Here is a 20,820-nt window from a genome sequence, read left to right on the forward strand (position 1 = left end):
AGTCACCGTGCTGAATTCTGGCAAGTGTTATATGATTATTTTATCTCTCACTATAAAGCGTTTTGAAAGACTTTGTATGAGAGGCAATATAAAAATAAATTGAATTGAACTATGGCTTCACCTTCCCACTTTTTAGTGCAGAAACCTTTAGAGCAAAAACTGCAATATAACGACAAAAGAGGAGATTAAGACTGTGTCAGGAAAGAGGTGATGCTGGATGACAGGTCCGACCCTGCGTGAGCAGTTTGGTGGGTTTGCAATTGGCTGTGTATTAATTAGATTTTAAGCATGTTCACAACTGGGAAAAAGCCTGTTTGTATTTTTAGTGGGAAGGTTATTTTAAGCCATGAGAAAGATATTAGATATTATCTACCATGGCGTATTTGTATAAACAAAGGTCTACCTGATGGTTGTGCAAACATCTGTTCTGCTCTTACCCAACATTGCATGGTTCATTAAAACTTACCCTGTTGGCCTCTGAAAGGCCAGTTCTGGAAGCACATCGTCTTACTTACAGAATCCACAATTGCAATAATTTGTCTTCTAAAAGAAAATAATCGTAGCTTAGGGTAATGAGTTTTTTTTTCTTTTTTTTTTTTTCTCTGTAGAAATATGATTTTATGTTTTACAATGCAGGCTCAATAAATTACATTAATAAATGACTCCTGGTTCACAAGAAGTGCTGTATTTTGACAATATCAGCCAACCTTTCCATTTGTTTAAGCAGGAAAAGTGGGGAGCCAAAATAAAGCTGTTACAGAAGAAATCTCAAGAATGTTTATAAAACTCTACTCTAGCTACATTTATTAGGAGTCGAAGCATAGTCTTAATTTGTCATGCAGAATTCCAGGGGAGTGAGTAATTCCTAGAGCTTCTCTAAATGCCAGGACTTAATATTTTTCTGTAGCAATTTGTTTGTAAACATGGAGTAAATTGTATAGGTTGCAATGTGACAAAAAGGTATCTAGGATTTGTCATCTTCTGCTAACAGCTGTTGGGTTTATTTTATAGCATCTCATGGGGTTTTTCAGATAAATGCGCTGTTGATGGCAAGTGAAAGCACCCTGAGGATCTCTGATGGTGGGCGTGCACAAAGTTTAACTGCAGTAGGCTGTTTGTTGGGGATTTAATCTCCAGTGGATCAGCTCCCCTGGGTCGCTTCAGCTCCCACCAGGGTGTCCATGTGTCAACTCCAGAGAAACCCACACCACGCAGGAGGCAAACTTCGGGCAAGATGGTAATCTCCCTTCTGGCAACGATGCTCTGAGCATCGTTTTTCTCATGTGAAGAGGGGAAATACAGCTTCTCAAGGAGGACTATTAAGAGAACAGGGTTCATGAGTTTTGCTTGCCAAATTCGCTGGTGTTGCAGGAACCCAGTTTCCCCTTTCTCCCACCTCTCTTTCTCTTCTTGTGACATATTATTGTTGTGGTATTTGGTGTTTTGTTTTCTGAGGTTATGTCTATGCTAGTGAGGAGTGGAGCACAGTAGGGATGGATCAGCAGGGCAGCTGGGGCTGAGGAACTTGTATCTGCTGTGTTTGTTTCAGGGTTAACTGTGGACTGAGACTGGTGTGGTCCCATGGACTGACCCCTATTACTGGTGGGACTGTGCTGGGTGAGCTCTTGGTGTGCACCTAATTTTAGTGCCATCCAAAGGGCACCCGGTGTGTGGTTTCCAGACAGATCTTTGCAGTGGCTCATGATGTTGTGAGCAGAAGTGACTGTGAGGTATTTTTCAGAAGTTCATTCTGGATTCAAGTGAAAATTCTCACAGAAACATGTAACTGAATATTAGGTGGCTTTTTTTTTATGGTCGCATGCTGCGGACTCAGCAAAATTATACGTTTCTACCATGTTTGCTGAAGATCCCTTCCGTATTTCCATTATCTCGTTCACTCTTTAGTCAGTAGGCTGGTGAACATCTCCAGAAGTACAACCAACCGATGCTCTCTGTTCCTAGGCTCAACATGAGCACACCAGTAATCCCAGAGGCCAAGTCTGGAGACTGGAGACTTTGAGGCTTGTATTGTCTTGGGAGGGACATAAGCCTACCTCCACCAGACTCCCTGTCCTTTCAAAGCTTTCTCGTGTGTTTGAATAGCGTGGCAGTGACTACTCATCTGAAGTAGTACGTCAGTTCTCATGGTCCCCTGCTCACCAGATCGATTACACCATGTCAGACAAACACAGCAAAAGTCATCCTCTAAGGGGAAAACCCACTCGTTTCTCACTGCATTCCCAACAACTTCAGAACCTCTGCCAGCACATGTTAACTCCGATAACATTTTAAGATACAGCTTTAATGAAATGAAGGCCTTGCTTGTAAGGCCACATTGTCTGAAGTTCTCCCATCCCTCATTTAAATCCCACATAATTAGTACAACTACAGACTTTGTTGTTATACATGCTGAAGTATAATGGCTGCTATTATAGCAGCTTGCAGGAGCAAAGATATATGATATTGAATGATATGTCAAGGAAAAATAAACATGTTTCATTTCTTCATTAGATAATGTTTATTTATAGCACAATATATATCTACCTCCACTGTACCATTAAAGTTTTGACTGCTTTTTAACTATAAAATTTGATATTGTTGTGGCAGCTGCACTGCTCAAATGATTGCTATAGTACAGCTGTTATCAAAGAGTAAGATTTATAGCTACACTACATGGTGTAAAGATATGTGCATATTTACTTTGTGTTTTACTGTGTCCTATATTTTAATGACACAAGGTGAGATGAAATAGTGAAATAATAAACTCCTTTGCTGCTGCAAAAGTGAATGGCACAATTTGTTTTAAGTTTGGTGTTTAATTTTCGATTGTGCTAACAATAAAAACCTTTTTATTTTCTGCTAATTTTCTTTATTTAAACATAGTTTACATTTTAGTAGTGATCTGAGTTTTTTATTCTGTTTTTACTTTTCAGAGAAGTCTTTGGAACTGAAGGGAAAAAACACATTCTTGATGAAACATGTCAAACTATGTTGTATCCTAGGTGAAAATCAATATTTTAACCCTTGGCTAGATTGTTAGGCTGCAATGAGGGGCAGGAAAATCATTAGAAGAGTGTGTGAAAAGGACACCAAGATCCACTTTTATGAGGCTGCTGTCCTACCTGGCCAGGTTGCAACAGCTGCCCCAGCCTGCATGAGGTGCAAAAAATAGGCTCAGAAGACCTCTCAGTAGGGGAAGGGGTAGTAAAGACCAATTGGCTCAATGGTCAGATCCTGGTCACCCATGCAAACTCAGCCAGTGCTCAGATCTCCTGCCCAAACACTGAGTGAGCTCACAAGGATGGTCTCTGTAGGATGAATGATTTATGGGCATAGTACAAAGCATTTGTGGGGAGGTACCTTTGGCTGCAATTTCAATTTTGTCTGTGACCAATGTCTTTTTGTCCCTCCCTAGTTTTCCACTAATTGGTGTTCACTCAACGAGGACTGTCTAATCAAATGGGCTTGGAAGCAGAGTAGGGTTATTTCATGAAGGCTGAAGTGTTTCAGCAGAAATAATGTGCTATAGGTTGAGCGCAAGATATAGTCCTGTGGATAAGAGGTGAATTTTAATCTCAGGTGTTCTCTGAAACTCCAGAACTCCCAAATCAGAAAGAAACAAAAGGAGAAATTAAACTACAGGGGCATGATAAGTGACGGCCTTTATGTTCTTAGTTAATTGCTCAGATGTGCTTTGTGGTCCATGCTGATTACAATCACATCCATGGCAAATTCAACCATGCTGCACTTAGTTGAGAGTGGGGGAAGAAGGAATTTCAATTCTCCCTTTTAATAATCCAGTAAAGCAATATTCCTTGATGCTAGCCTCTTCTCAGCTGTGTCAATCACATGTTGTGTTTCCTACCAAACTGTTGTGTGTCAAATCTTTGGTACTTATTTATTTTTGTAACATTTTGTTTTGCTCTGTTTGAGATGGAACTGCTAACTACTACAACCTGCTAACATTGAGCATACTTCTGCCTTTTGCCTTCAGTTTTTCCTGTGACTGTACTGCGTGCATGCCTGTCCATCATACTTTCCAAATATTTGGATGAAATCGAGAGAGCTATTGGGATGTATTCAGCTTAAAGGGGAGAGCTTTGTGGTGCTTTGCTGTGCTGAGCACTAGACAACTCAGCATTCACAGGCTCTTGCAAGGCAGTGACTCTCGCTTAAGATGTAGCCTGCACATCATGGGACAGGAACGTGAGGACTCTGCCAGGTTTTAATGCAACATACTGGCTATTTTGACTTGGGTAAGCAAAGTAACTCATCATGTTATGGTACATTTTGTTTTGTTAGCTCAGCGTACCGTTTTCTGCCCCTGTGTACTCACACACTTGAACGCTACGTAAAAATGTTGTGAAAACAGGCTTTCTCATGAGTTCTCCTTTCCTTCCTGGATTTTCTCATGTCATAAATCCAAGAATAGCCTTTTGTCTTTATATTTTGGTGTTTCTGTTTTCTGGCACAGAACAAAAGGCTATAACAAATTAAAAAAAATGAGAACTTAACTGCATGTCTTTTAAACGATTTGGCTCAAGGTTTTGGTAGAGATTTAAGAAAACCTTCAGGCTTCCTATTATTTTACATGGTCATCCCTACCGTAAACTTATTTTGCCTCAGGGTGATGGCTTGCAGAATTTACTTAAGCATTGCTTCTTATCAAAACTTTGACCAACGATTTGGTGATCACGGGAGTCCCTAACCACATACTGTACAGGGAATGTACAGGCTCAGTTAATATGCAAATTACTGCTAATTAGGCAAACAAGCAACTGGTAAAGCAGATCTGGCAAGTGAGTTGACATTAGGTAAAGTAAATGTGATAATTAATAAACTGGAAATTTGGAAGGGTCATCAGAATAGAAAATACATCAGTTTAGCTATGCTTGATCAATAGCTGCTGTCTTTGTGCATTTTGGTTGAAACTGTATCAATTCATGTACCTGTGATATTTAGCAAAAATGGCACCTATGTAAAAGGCATGCTGCTTGGGCTGGATAGACCTGCTGATTTCAGTGGCTAGGTCTCTGCCATTGTAGGGACCAACTTCATGGATGTGGTGACCAGTACTTTAGAAGAATTTACCTCAAAAGTGGTAATTTTCAGTGCTGTCACTGCTTTTTTTCCTTTCACCCTGCCAGATATTGCTGAAGATCAGATTTTGCAATTACAGAGTAACCGCATCCTAATCCTGGGTTTTCCTGCTAATCAGAAACATTTTTTTTTTTTTTTTGTATTACTTTAATTCATTTTGTCTTAACTCTTTTACTACGCTTATCAAAAGATATATGCCTAGAAATTTTCACCTCTGTTTTGGTGGGGGACTTTTCCATTGACCAGACATTAACAGTAACTTCAATATTATAATGTTACAGACATACTCTTTGAACACATTAAGCATGTGACTATTTGAGGTTCAGGAAACAGAAATGAAAACCAGTAGCTCTGCTATAAAGACCTCTGCATCATCTGTTGAGTCCATTTTCCCAATTTAAAAAAGACAGGGAAAAAAAAAAAGGAGCAGTAAAAAAGATAGAAAATAAGTAGCAGAAAAACACACTGAAATAACACACCCACTAAAATAATGAAGCCATAAACACAAGGAAAATTTGTGTTAAGGCTACAAAAATACTTTACCTCAGTTCCCTTGGGGCTAGTCTTTACAAGACACATGGCCCCTTTCACTTTATGAGAAGAGTCCAAGACACTAAGCTGTGTTTCCAAGGCTGGGCAATACTTTAAGAAAATATTGTAAGACTCTGCTATGTCTGGTCTAACCCAGGACCCTCAGACTATGTTCAAAAGACCTTTATAAGCAAATGCTTGAGCATATGCTTGATGTGAAGTATATCTATCACCCAGCTAGTGATTCATGCTGGTCCATTAGCTGATGTTATAGAGGCAGGCCCTTAATAAGGAACTGTCCTAGAGCTTTCCTTTTAAAATGTAAATATTGAGTATCATGACTGTGTGAACAAAGCTGTATCTTATATGGCTGTAATAAGTTTATTTTTAAAAGATGGTGTGACTGCTCTGTACTTTGCAAATATTACTATACCCCAACAGAGATCTCCATCTTTCCCTTCGCCAATTCATTGCTTCTTTATTTTTTTCTAAGGAAATAAAAGAAGCCCAGCTCTCACTCCCCAAACTCGTGAGGTGATGCAGAAGCCTTTATAGAAGTAATGCTGATTCTGGTTTGTATCTGCTGAGGTTGTGGTGATACAGGCTTAATAGCTGGACAAAGATAGCTCTGTCTTAATAATATTTATGCTATTGTTGTCTTCTGGGTCTTAGAAGTGCTTTCTAGCGTCAGATGAAGTTAGTATTTCCTGTGACTGAAGTCAATGAAATTATTTGTGTGAGCAAGTACTGCTGATTACGAGCAGCGACTGTATGTTTTAGTGGTTATGGCCATATTTTGACCATAAGTACTCTGACATCTCAGCAAGTGCCAGATTTTCAGCACGATGCCTTTGATTCTCAATCTTGTGGCCAGGTTTTCACTGAGCCGAACACCCAAAAGGCACTCAGTGTGCTGTGCGCCGAGCGCCGTGCCGAAAAGGGAAGGGAGGCCTTGGGGAAATCCGGCTGCGTGCAGTTGGCAGCCTCGCAGCGGCTGCTGAACAACCGGCTGACGGTGTTATTCCTCCAGACTTCCAGCAGCAGAGCGAGGGGTAGGGATGGTCTGCAGCACACGGAAGAAGCACACATTTCTGTCTTTCAAGATGGCTAAGTAACGAGCGTGCACGTGGGTGGCACAAAAACAAAATTTGGAGTGTTTTTAAGGATGTGTCTTTTTCCGCATTAAATAGGGCTGTAGCATTATCTGATAAAGCAAATCTCACCATCTCTTTGAACAAAACGCTTCTGTGGCAGGCTCTTTGCAAACATACAAAGCTAAAATTGTGTTTGAAACTACGAAGAGGGAGCTAGACACATCTGTGAAGGTATACAGCACTGATTTCACAAGACCTGCGTCTCCCCTTTGGTGCGACGGGTAGTGTGTGTTGCACCAACCACATCGTAGTCTGCCTCGTCCTCCTCCCCACTGGAAATGTATCTGTTTGTGACCTAATGGCAGGAATGAACCTTTCTGACTAATTTTCAGTATGACAGTGGTTCTCCTTAGAGATTCAAAATGCAAGTTGTTTTGCCTTTTTAGTCACCTTCTAATGACAATGCAGCAAAGTCATTACTACTTTGAATTGAAATGATTTTCCTTCATTATGTTATGATCGCATAAAGAGAGGAGAAAAGCTTTCAAATTATGTCTGTGGACTCTTGAATTAGTGACAATATTGAATACATACTATTACGGAAAAACATTTATAACCTCTTAAATTTACTCTTACTGTATCTGATCTGGCATTTGCGGCCTATATGCTGGTGTCCATATGTGTCTGTTTTTATATCAGTGTGCATGTATCCTATGAAAAGAGGAAGAGGGCTAACCAACTAAATCCATCAGAAGCGAATATGATACAGTACCAGTCTGCTTGAATGTTTTTCTCAGTGTCCAGAAGCCCTTTCCTTTCCATCACGATCTCTAAGCCTGCTGTATTTTTCCAGAAAAATACATTCCATTCCCACCCTGAAAGCACATGAAATATGTGTAGAAATGTTTGGAAATATACCTTATAAAGGCTGGTTTGGGATTCTTTTTATATTTATTTTTTTATTTTTTAATTTTTATTTTATTTCTTCCATAGGAATAGTAGGATGTGAGATCTACCTCAGAGACAGGCAAGTCCCCTTTCCACACCAGTAAGGAAGGTCTTTTTGCTGGCAGAAGGTAAGATGATCTGTTGCTTGATCCTGCAGAGGGTTCCCTGGTATCCTGCAGGCCAAAGGGCTATGTGTCCAACTTTGTAAACTTCTTCAGTTTGTTCTTCATATTGGAGAGGGAGCGAGCTGGTGTTCACTGCTCCTTCTGCACAGTAAGGTTGATTTAAAAGAGATTTAAAAGGTGCAACTTTTCTACTCCTGTAGTAAAACCCAATGCAAATCCTAAATCCTATCTCAAAGATCTCTTCTGTTTGTCTCAGTTTGATCCACAGTTCAGTGGTCTGTAGCTTTCTTAATAGGCATCTGAAGATAATTTAAATTCTTGATAATATTCAGTAGAAACTGTAAGTATGTGTCAGCTGTCAATGTCTGTTTCTTGGCTGTATACAAATACCTCATTTCCGGTCATACAAAACTCCTAAAAGTTTCATAGGTGACACAGATGAAATCCTAGCTACCACCTTCACTTAAAAAAATAAGTGAATTATTTATTTTTCCACAACAATTAACATTTATGAACAAGCACATAATTTTTTAAATATCTCATGTTCTCCTATTCCAAATGTACTGGTAGTCAGTCTGGTGTAATTTAAAATAAAATCTTTCCTGGTTTTGCTGGAATGTTTGCAGATTCTTAGTCATGTGTATTGTAGTGAATGTGTGAGCTGGAATTTGAAGTAAGAATGGCTTAATACATAGCAGGATACACCTTGACAGAGGTATTAATTCACTGCAGGTTTACTCCACATGGAATCTCTGTATTTTTATGACATGTACTATTGGTTGTAATGCCATACTGGGTATCATGTATAACATCAAAGAGCTAACTAAGTATAAAGGTATGCTGTATTTCTTCAGTTCATGTCAACAAAATCCCTTTCAACCTTGGATATCTCCCACTTAAAATCTTTAGTTATTACTGCATATTTGTTTGCAGCATTTCTGTCCAAAAATAATATTTGAAAATGGAATGGAATGCCTAGGCTATCTTTTCCGTTTTGTTCATGTTATAGTTTTAATTTCTTTAACTCTTAAATGTGCTTGTAAAATAGACAAAAGTCTACCAAGTAAAGCTAATTTCTTAGAGTATCATCAGCTGGCTTTCCACCCAATTACCAAATTATAATTACTTTTTTCTTGAGTTGGACTTCTTCCCAAACTCACCATGAATTTTTCCCCAACTGAGAGATTATCCGACAGCATATTTGCTGAAGACTTCAGAGATGATGACTCCTACAGGGGTTTACAGGCACCACTGGGCACATCAACAGAGTTTTTGTGGACAGGCTCAAACAAGGTAGATAAAAGGAGGTGCGACATGGAAGCTGTGTAGATGTTTTCATATTGTACGTGAGCCTAGGCTAATACATCCTCCTGAGAAGGGGGACTTGCTCTCTTGGGCTTAGTGACATCCCATGTAAGTGCAACTTCTGAAGAATTTTGTAGTACGAGTAGCCTGAGCTGCTGTCTTTTTTGTTTGTTTGTTTGTTTTGAAGAATGCTTCCTGAATCAAAGAGTTTGAATGTGGAAGCTCTGTCTGAGAGGTGTACATGTATGATTAAGGTGAGGATAGCCCTGGACCAGACCGGTGTATCCTTGGTTCTCTTGGCAGGTGAGCCTGTAGCCGCCCTGACAGGAATGATCCAGCTGCCCTCCACAAAAAAAAACAAAGGGAGTGATTGTCCAACCTTTGCTCCTATTGATGAGTACGTACTTAACGTTAGCTGGCAAAACATTTTAGGGAACTGGAAAAGATTTTGTTTGACAAAAAAGTTTAAAATAGTGGTTACAATTGAAACCAGCTGCTGCAGATATTAGCTTTTGCAGTAGTGTAATTATTATAATCTTTAAACTTTCTATAGTGCTGCTACTACCAAGGCAAATGACTTACATGCATTTATTTTTGTATGGTATATCTGAAATGTGCCCATCTCTGAGATGGACAAATGCCAATCAGTACATAATGTATTGTGTAACATAGCTCGGGGCTCGGAAATGTCATAAGATCCGTGGTATCCTTGAAGAACAAATAGGGCCTCAGCTTCTGATGTGTCACTCAAAAGATAGGCTGTATATGACACATACATTGCTTTATACCACTATGTAATTTGGTGTGCTTATGCAAAGAAGTGCATGTGGGATCGATGGCATATGGTATATTAAGAAAGAATAACACCAGATTTAAAAAAAAAAAAAAAAGTATTCATCCATTAAATGGTGTAAATTAAAGTAAGCTGTCAAAATGACAGCACAATAATGCCATCTTTGCAATATCACATACTGCAGCATAGTTAAATCATATCGCTTTTGTGGAAGAATTACAGATGAGATCCAAGAAAAAATTGCTTTTGAAATGCAATTCTTTGTTACTTAAGAATCATCATTGCTAGCCAGGATCCCCTACAAACACATAAAGCACAGAGTAACCATAATAAATCATGATAATTTATATCACAGCTAATTCTGAGGAAGTAGCATCGGGGGTTATACTTCAGATACACTTCATATTACTCAAACTGTAATTATTTTCATTAAAATATAAAATTGCTTACAGCCGATTTACTTGAAACACACAGCATTGTACATTTAACCGTGTACACAACAGGGCCACAAGAGTTCAAAATAAGTAAAGTCAAGTGTTAAATAACAGCGCTTGACTCATACTTTTTAATTGCATATCTTTGTAGACACAATCAATGTACTTTTAATATTCCTTTTTAGCAAAACATTGGCCTAGCTTTTTCAATCATCATCAAGTTGATTAAAAGTCAATGTCAAAATAAACTTGAGAAAATACTGTTAGGTGCTTGTAAATACAGCCTTTCTAATGGTTTGTGCATGTCAAGAGGGCAAATTTTGTTTCAGGAGGAGAAAAGGAAATGCTTCAAGTTTGTGAGGAGGCAGGCGGTGGAAAGCTGAAGAGTTTGAACGTTTTCAAGTGTAATAATTTATAACACCACTCTCTCTCTAGTGCCTTTCTCTAACAATCTCAATGAGTTCTGCAAACAGTAATTAATTACGGCCTCCAACACCTCTGCGAGGTAAATGCAGCTGTATAGGTTGCTCTTCATCTGCCCGCGCAGTGGAGCAGCCCTACAAGGCCCTGATCTGAGGCATCCTGGAGACTACAGGGCTGCAGGGGAGCTGCCCTCTTCACAGACTTGAAGAGGTTGAAATGGGACATCAGATGTACGCCTAGCAGTTACATACTGGGTTTGATTTATTGCTGGTTGTCTGACTTTGCTGATTATGGGATCATCAGAATGGCTGAGATGCTAAGCTGAGAGCAGGGCATTAGTGAGTTGGGCATGCTGGCCAGCTGATTTTTTTTTTTTTTATTTTAACAGGTGAATGAAATCTACTTACTGTAGATAGAATTGCACTAATTATCTTTTATTTTGGATTTTAAATTTTTACTCCTTCAAACACAACCAGTGAATCTCTGTGCATCATTTCTAGCAGCAGTGACTTGGGACAAGTCAGCCTGGTAAGGCAGAATGCAAAGGCAGAAAGTTTCATGTCTGTGCTGAAAAAGGAAACATGAGCTTTATCAGCATACACATTGCTCACTTCGGGAAAGCACTCTTTCCTGAAGCTTCACCAAGCTGCACTAACTGGTGCAAGTCTGATCAGAATCCCCACTCAACATACAGCGAAGGAGCCTATTTTGGGGCTCTAGGTTTAAGCAGAACTGAGAACCTTAAATTCATCTATCTTTGTCAAATCTAGGGTCAGATACTGAGCAATAAAAAGTAACCTAAAAGTATTTCCTGAAGGATCATCACCTATTCACTGCAATGGATGGATTTTGCTGCAGGAACAGATCAAAGCTGAGGAACTAATGTTGTCCTAACCTGCTTGCTGCTGAAGTTACATGACAGCAGTAGATGAATTAGCCTAAATTTGTATTTAGACTGAGACAATTCCATCCTTTCAACATTAATCTGTAGTGAATTATTATTATTATTACTATTATTATTAATAATAATTTTTTAATACCAAAGTCCTTGTTGTCTTATTTCTCTCTAAGTAGCTCAGTCTGATTTTTTCTATTATACCAATAATGGAGAAAATTAATGCTTCCATATTTAACATGTATGTCCCCAAAAACTGGCAAGCAATCATTTTATAGCAGTGTTGTGCTTAGTAAACTAAGACACAGAGATAACAGCTAAATCTCAGGCTTTAGTCTTCGCAGTATTAAACTTTTTGACATCTGTCTGATTTCAGCAGATGTGGCTGTGTTGCCCAGGTTTCCCGTGCTGCTTGTGCTGTGTTGCAGGAAGTGGAAAATGCCATTCAGCACTCTTCCTGGGAAGTGATGGGAAAAATGGTCCTTAGGCCAGAAAGATCACAAAAACTCTCTGGACTGGTGAACAGGACATTTTTAAGGAAGTGGAAAAGGCAGGTGTATAAATTTACCAGTGAAAGAAGGGATTTGGACTCCAGCATTAAGGTGGGGCTGTTGGTTGGCATCACTGTTTCTTGACTACCCTAGTGAGTTTGAGCTGAAAATTACCTGTGTGCCATGGCACAGAAGGGAAAGCCTCTGGCACTGGTGGGGCCCATTGCTGGTGGTTCAGTACTGATCAAAGACAAGCTTGTGGAGAGTGCAAACAGCTCTTTGTGCAGACCCAGTGAGTCTTAAATCCGAATCTAAGACTCCAAATACCATCACGATTTTTATCTTTAATGAATTTCCTAAGCATGAGGTCTCCTGACAGAGCAAAGCAGACCTACCCTTCCTGTGTCGTGGACATCCCTGTTGTCTATGCACTTGGTCAGCAAGTGGATGTTAAATATAAGGTAAATACCCTTGTTACTTTTTCTGTTCCTACCATTTTTTCCCTTGGCTTATATTCCTCATTTTAGCTAGCAATGGGTTTGCTGGAGACATGGTAATGCTTCAGTGTGTGCTAGTATATTCGATATATGAACTTTGGACCCTGTGATGCATTGGGACCATCCCTTTTTAGGCATAAAAGGACATTTTGTCCTGTCACTTATATGTAAACAAACAGTTTACTATCCCTTCCACCATTTGTTATTTTTAGAACCTGCACAATGAGCTACTAAAATAGAAGAAAGAAGTTAAAGGAGTGGAAAGCAGTTGAATTATTTGAGATTGCATGAGATACAAGCAATCTCCACAGGAATGTAACTTTTTTAGTTCAAGTTGACATTTAAGTTGCATTTTGTGCTGGAAAGAAAAGTCAGTGGGAGAAGAGTAATATCAAATGAAATAGTGGCACATGTGGTGAGTCACATTTGCTATTATTTTGTAAGTATTATAAAAATATATCAGATTTTATTGGAATTGACTGAAAATTATTAAAAATTTGAGATAAAGTTTTCCTTTGGTAAACGGTACCTTACAGATGGCACATCAGAGAAAATTCTCTTCTTGTTGAGAAATCAAAACAGTTCAGGGAACACGGCAGCATCAGTATAATAATAGTTGACAGGTACAGTGGCTGTGAACAAACACCCATATCATGGTATCTGAGATGCCATATTTTCCCCGCTAAAATTAAACTATGAGATGCTGTTGACAATGTTATGTTAGTTATGTGCCAATGTTCACTTTAGTTTGGTTTAATACTGCTTTATTTCCCTCAATAACGGGTCTTTTTTTGGAGTTCACCAGGGATGTTTGGTTAGAAATGCCTTTCCATGGGTGCTTTCAAATATATACCAAGCAGAGCTGCAGCAGCTGCTGAGGGTAAGCTGGACATAGATAGGAGAGGTGAGTGAAGTGCTTGGCCCACGTGTTGGTGGTGACTGTTGGGCTCTTGATTTTCACTGCCTTGAAACTCAGACAATGTTCTTGTACCTAATGAGACAATGGCCAGGAAGGATTAAGCTGCTTGGATTTGAGACCAAAGGATTTTTCTGATTATAGTTAGCTATTTCAGTATGAAACCAAAGTGATAGTAAAATTGAGAAACTCATAACATAAAAATATTGGCAGAAAATAGCAATCAGTTTACTGTTATATTTGTCAAAAATGTTATTTAAAGCAGTAACACAACTAAGATTTATAGCATAGCATATTGCCCTTTTATACACGATAGAAGATTACACAAAGTATCATGTCAATGAATGCACCTTCAAGTAAGGTAATTCATTCTGTAATAAATTACCAACTGAGATATTAGACAACTTAAAAGTTAAAGCATTATTCCCACCCCCTCCCCGCCCCCCCTGCCCAATATATGCCTATGCTCCTGGCTACACCCAGTTTCCTCCTCACCTCCCAGAGGTGTCTTTTTTTTTTTTTTTGGAGGGGGGGGAATAATTCTTTATGTTTAGTTTGAGCCCCCCAAATTAAAAAAAAAAAAAAAAAACAGAAACTATCTGAAACTACCTGATTCACTCTCTGAAGGATTCTGCTTGTAGATGGGTGCAGGCATTTATTGTTATGACTTGACTGTTACTGTTAGGCATTCCAGTGTGTTTAGAGCAATGGCAGAAATGTTGTGGCCTTCTCTTTAAAACAGTGATTCTGAAAATAAAAAAAAAAAGTCTCTTTTACCTCTGTTTTCTTTCTCTTGCCATGCCATTACTGGAGAAAAACATACATTCATTCTGCACAGTAGTGATAATTACATTTTCATAGTCTTAATGAACCCATTTATATAGAAATGTTAGCTCTCTGACAGCTAAGAACAAGCTGAAGCACATGTGTAGCAATGAGACTGAAAACTGCTGCATGTATACGAGTGCACAAACAGTATTAGAATAATTTTTCTTAAAGTTTCCTTAAATTGTAGCCTGCGATGCACAGGAAGCCTTGTAGTTGCTCTCTGCTTGCAAATGTGAGAAGGAAATAAAATTAGCATTGATAAAAGCAAACCTAAAAGATATGTATCTGTATCGGTATGTAGCACTGCAGGGGCAGTGAAATCATTCAAAGTCCTGGGCTTAGTTAGATTCAGCACATTCAAACAGTAAAGCATTGAAGTCAGAGAGAATCAGAGAGAGAAGTGAGAGATGGGGCAGTTGGAAGAAAATAGAAATAGTGAATCAAAAACTAAGCTTTTCAAGATTACTACTTCCAGTGAGGAGGAGTGTCATGAGAGCATGGGAAAAAAAAAAAAAAGGCTTGCAGATCCCTATTTATGGTGATGTTAATCACGACCGTGTTATCTCCCAGAGCTGCCTCCTTCCCCAGCATTTCTGCAAGCTTTCACTGCGTTTTTGTGCTACACCAGGGCCCCGGAGCACCCAACGGCGTCGGTCTGCTGCCTCCCACGGCTGCAGCTATCTGCTCTGCGCACGACAAATGGCCGGGGCCGTGGCACCTTCAACTTTTGCAGCTGGTTCCTCTTGAACGTCGTCTTGCAGAAAGCAAAATGTCAAGGATAAAAGAAATAATTGACCATAGAGTAAGTTCCCAGAATGGCCCAAATATAGCTGTTGGCTTACTAGTGATATTTTTCTCTGTGAGGGTTCTTCACTGTGGTGAAAATGGTACCGGTCTGTATCTTCACTAATACTAATTTAGGAAATATAAATCAGGTGTTCGTGCTCAGGTGCAATAAGCTGCCAGATCCGAAGTGCATTCAAGGCAATGAGATTCCTTCCATTGACTCAAATGAATTTTGGATCAAACATTTGGAAATACAGGCTGAAATGCAGCACAATGTAGGGGAGAAACGTCAAGTTTGATTGCTGCTGGAAACATAAGAAAGCAGTGCTGCTGGTCCAGAGGCCGAGGCAGGAGCTGGGAAGATTAGCACGGAGATGACAAGCTACTCTGGCACAGGGAGCCCATCTGAGGTTTCTCCTCATGCCGTTCCCCAGATCCCAAGCTCCTCAGTAGCACTGCCTTACAGAAGCAGAATACTGAATAAAAGAAAAAGAGCATTAGCATGGTATTCTACAGCAAATAGGACGTTAAATTGCAAAAATAAGGGAGGCAAAAGCAAAAAAAACCCACACCCAAACCACCATTCTTACAGCTACCTAGTTTGTCCATGCTCCAGAGCGGGGCTGGTGTAGATCAGAGATGGACCAAATCCAGAAAGGTTTGCTGAAGCCCAGATAAAACGGGATAAAGATCTGACTCACTGCTTCCTCTGCTTTTTGAAAAACCTAAGCTATACGGCTGGGGATTTGCAAGCCCAAACCAACCCCTTCTCCCCACCCGCCTGTCGGCTCCGCCATGCAATCTGAAGCGAGCTGTTCTCATGACTCACAGGGACGGTTGACCACCATTCTCAACTGTGTTCCTTCTTACACATTTGGTACAAAGGAAAAAAATCCATATTCCAGTTTTATGAAGACACAAGCACATACACAGTAATGCTTGATCTGAAGCCAGCTAATGGAGAGGATATGTTGAAACCACTAGGCATATTGTTATGAGGAGAACAATAGATATTGGCAACATTGTTTGATCCATGTGCCAAGGGTAAAATTAAAGCCGTATGTTCACCCCATCAGACACAGATTGTGGATGGATGTTTACATAAACAAAGGGTCTGTTAAAGTGTGTTATCATTTTCTTGCTTCAGCTCTCAAACTTCTAGGCCAGGTACACCAATAGGCGGTTTTCTAGAAGAGCCAGAAAGAACCACATCAACAGCAATAGTTGCATGAGACCTTGGTTGATTACCATGTGGATATATAATAACGCCTTTTCTTTCCTTAACCTCTTAGAATAGCAGCAATCGGAGCCAACCCCTTTATTCTTGCAGGGGAAAAATCCTCTATAAAGTGCCTACAGATTTTTCAAGAGAGCCTGGGGACTGAATAAGAAGTAAGCTGTAGGAAAAGTTTTTCTATTTTCTACCTGTGTTACCCAGCATCCCTACCTCTTCATCCCTGCTTGTGGCATTGTTAAAGCAATTGGTAGAAAATGAATCTGGAAATTTTCCCAGAGTGTACAGCTGCCCTTTTAACTTACACCTCACCAACCCACCCTAAGTCAAGTAACCGACATGTGGTGTGCTTTCCTCTGGGAGCTGCAGAAGCACAAATACAGCTGTGCAGATCTGGCACACAGGGTTTTTGATTTCATATTTACTTGCTGGCCAGATAGCAGCCCGGTTTCAGGAAAGAATCACCCATTACTGTCTTAAAGAAAAAGAATATAAGGAAATAGATAATTTGATGTTTTAGGATATTTGCCTCCTTGCCATCATCCAAACCTTCCAAAAGCAATAAGCTACAAGTTGCTTGTATGTTGCTGAGCTGTGTACCCAGAACCTTTTGAGGGTTCGTGATTATTGCTGGACTTTATGGAATTTTGTAATAATTGCTCGTAGTTCTGGATATATTTTTAAATTTTCACTTTTTCACTTCAATACATAGATTAACTATTCATAGGATTACTAATACTTCTCAATGTAAGGAGTTCCAGAGGAACCCTGATGTATGTGTTATTTTCTTTTAAGGAAAAAGAGTGTTTGCTATGTTTTAATAACATTCAGGTGTGCCATGCTTGTTCAGAGGACCAGTCTGGGACTCTGCACATCTCTAGCTACCTCAGAGGAAAAAATCCTGATCAATGTAAACCAGAATTATATATTTATAATTGACTATGTGTTTAATTTCACTGTGAAAAATACTGAAGTCAATGAGACTTTATTAAAAAAAACTTGTAACAACAAATTTGTTCACTTTCTTAGCAACATCAGCAGATGCTCTGCTTTAGAAAATGCGCCCAGCAATTTTTAGAGTTACCTTTGTATTGCTTGTTGGCACTGATACATGTGGCATAGATCAGTCTGATAGGTCTTATAGGTCCTACCAATAAGAATGGCTTGAAAATAGACAATCACAGGTACTGAAAAGATATATCATCTTCACCTTACTCTGGCAGTTAGTAGGAGGACTGATCACTAAACTGGTCTAATTCAGCTCTTCTCAATCACTTGCAGAGATGAGAAAGTTGTTGGAGAGATATCACTGGAGGCTCTGGGATTTTCTTCTGAAGTCATTCTGAATTAGCTGCTAATGGGGAGCTTTCTTTGATAGCTCTTTTATAATTAAATGCAGCTGGATGAAAATCAACCACAAAGGGAACTCAAGTTTGTTTATCATTACTTCTGACTTTGTTAGCAGATGTTTTCTGAGTACCATGGTAGCTTGTTTAATTTGTCTCTGTGTAATGTGGAGCAGGTAAACTTTGATTAATAAACTGACAAGTACATTCCTTAATTTATTTTAGAAGTTTCCATCTATGTCTGTTATAGCACATATGCCAAATCCCAAAAGAATGAAAATAATTGTTTGTGTTTGATTTTTACTGTTATTTTTAAGTCTAAGGCCAGATGAAAACATGCATACTGGGAACACGGCCCTCACCTTGTAATAGATACAACCACTTGCAAACTTTTGCCACGTGTGAACAATGCACATATTGTGTTCCCACCAGGCTGTTCTGTGTTAATTGATGAACAAGCAGTCACCTTATTTTACAGGTTCTTCGTTTTTATGTTAATTACATTGGAAACGGCCTTTACATTTGGGCTTAGTATGTGCTTACCCTCGCTAACTGTGGTGGACTACTGTATGTCCTTACAGTAATGCATATGTAATTGGGCTCAAATTTTATTTTTGATATAACCAGTAAACAGTTCTCTTACAAGAATGTAATTTGCTTGCAAATACAAATGATTCAGGTTCAAAAGTGTGAATTCTTAGACAAAACTCCCAGGATTTCTTTACTTGAGCAAGACATCTACATCTAGGTGTGAAAATCTGGGCCATAACCCTTATGCTGCACAGATTGAGGTCCAGCATGATAGCTGAATTATCTGAAAATCCCGTCGTGTTCCAGACAACATTTTAAATTAAATAGATGGTCTACTTCCTGTGAAGTGTTTCAGATTAACAACTTGGGGATAGATACAAAAATTACATAGGAAATACATACGCAGCAGTTGGTTCCCATACATAAGATGAAGAGCTTCTTTCTTATCTTCCTTTCTGTATTGTGTTTTCCTTCCTTCTCTCTCTCACTCATTTATCTGCTTCTAATCTGTGGGTAAATTATTTCTGCCTCTTTCTAGTCTGATCTCCTATATTGCTGAGCTTGACCCTACTGCAATTTGTAGCGTCCATTCACTTATTTTTTTTATCTGCCCTTTCTAGAAACAAGAAGCTGAATGTCTGCTGCACATCACGGATGTTAAGTGTGGAGCATCCGGTGTTCATAGCTGTCCCATCATGAAGTGAAAGTGCTGGGGAAGAAGGAAGGCTGCCCTCCTCACCCTCCCCGTGCTGGGGTCACCTTGATTTGCACTGCAACCATACCTGGCTGGGCTTATGGAAGTGGATGGTTTAGAAATCCACATGAAAAAAAAAAAAAAGCTAAACAAACAAACCCACAAAAACAACAACAACACACACACACACACACACAAAGCCATTAGCTTCACAGATACAGGAATATCAGGGCTTTAGGCAGAGTTGGGACCACCCTGTACACAGATGAGATGAAACTGCGTTAGCTCAGCCTGACTATCAGTTTGTATACTGTCATCCAGGCTGGATATTTCTAAAGTTTTCAGAGAAAACAGCATCTTTTCTGGCTACTTGGTGTCCCTCTCATTCTTAATATTTGAACTACACATTTCTTCATATTTGTTATAAACAGCCCACTTGTTGTTCCTTGTTCCATATTCGTGAAGGTGCTTTTTAATAATTACTTTGTGTATTTTTATTTTTTTAATGGAATTAATTAGTCAGAAATAGAAATAATGAGTCTTGCCTTCTAGTACAAACATATAGAAATGTGCCTTTCACAGCTGAAAATTCCTATTATCTCACCTGCTAACAAAGGTATAGTTTCTTCTGAGATTCTTTGTGCTTGTGAGGACTATCTAGGCTCTTTGATAGCAAAGTAAAATACAAGGTTGTAGCAAATTAATAAATGAGAAGCTTTTTGAAAGAAAACCTAACTCAGCGGACCTTATTGTGCTTGGTAGTGGTCTGGTACAGTCAGCTGTGAACCAGAAGGGATATGCACTTTTTGCCATCAGCTGGTGCCTAAAAGTGTGCAGCTCGTTGCAGTATGGCTCCCACTGAAGTCACTGGGACACCTAAGACCATGGTCCTGGGATGGGAGGGACAGAAGAAGTTGAGCCTGACCACCAGGACTGTGGCACGTGCTGTTGTCTTACTGCAGTAATGGGATCTGTGGAGCTGAGCTAATGTTTTAACTACAGGGAAGTGTAGGATATGTTGGAAGGTGATGTGTGGAAAAAACAAAAACATTCTTGAGTCATACTTTTTCAGAGCAGAATGAGACACAAGATAGTAAATACTGCTTTTTCATTCTGCCTTTACGTGTCCACAACAGGATAGCATTGGAAGCTCTCCTTACAAAGCTGAGAGCTGAGGGACAATCAGAGCCACGAGATTTTTGATACGTTCACGATACAAAGGGCAGATTAAAAACAATATACTATTTGATCATCATTTTCCTGCATATGGAAATCTTAGGTCACCTTGCTGTTCCTTCATGTCTAAAGCCTGCCATCAGGTTTCTGCAAGGAAAAAGTGGGATTTGTTGCATTTTTAAGGATGAAGGCAGTGGAACTGAACAGTGCTGTGTTGACAAGAAGTCAAGTGCTGAGCCCATGTGGGGCACCAGGGAGGGTCACTAGGAGCAAGTCAGGTGGTGTCTGATGAGATGGTTTTGTCTGCAGCATTTTCACGCATATTTATTCAATAAGGCTTTTGTTTTACTGAAACGAAGAAACACTATACAGCATTATCCTGATTTTGAAGTGACAGCACCAAGGGGACTTCGGTAAAGGATTTGAAGGCAATTGGATCTGAAAAGGAAAGCTTTGTGATTGCTTAGTTAGTTTTGAAGCAATGCTTATATTTAAGATTTATGTACAAAACCAGGCTATATCAATAGTAGTCAAGTGGTTTCAGGCCAAGCCTTTTTCAAAGCAACTTATGAACAGAAGGTCATTTCAGAGTGCTTTTTTCCTTTGCAAAGACACAAACACAAATCCCACTTTGCTGTGTTTGTATAATATATAATACATTATTATGCTGCAT

The 20,820-nt window shown here is 39.3% G+C and overlaps 1 long non-coding RNA gene across 1 annotated transcript; it reads right to left on the reverse strand.

Moving 5' to 3' along the window:
* Window positions 1-13,080: 13,080 nt before the first annotated feature.
* Window positions 13,081-15,847, reverse strand: LOC308197858. Its single transcript, XR_013953395.1, has 2 exons — window positions 15,763-15,847; window positions 13,081-15,642 (listed from the first exon to the last, which is right to left on the reverse strand). It is a non-coding gene; the product is annotated as an uncharacterized lncRNA (long non-coding RNA).
* Window positions 15,848-20,820: the final 4,973 nt, after the last annotated feature.

The sequence above is a fragment of the Anser brachyrhynchus genome, assembly GCF_964034855.1.
Source record: "Anser brachyrhynchus genome assembly, chromosome: 7".
Classification (NCBI taxonomy): domain Eukaryota; kingdom Metazoa; phylum Chordata; class Aves; order Anseriformes; family Anatidae; genus Anser; species Anser brachyrhynchus.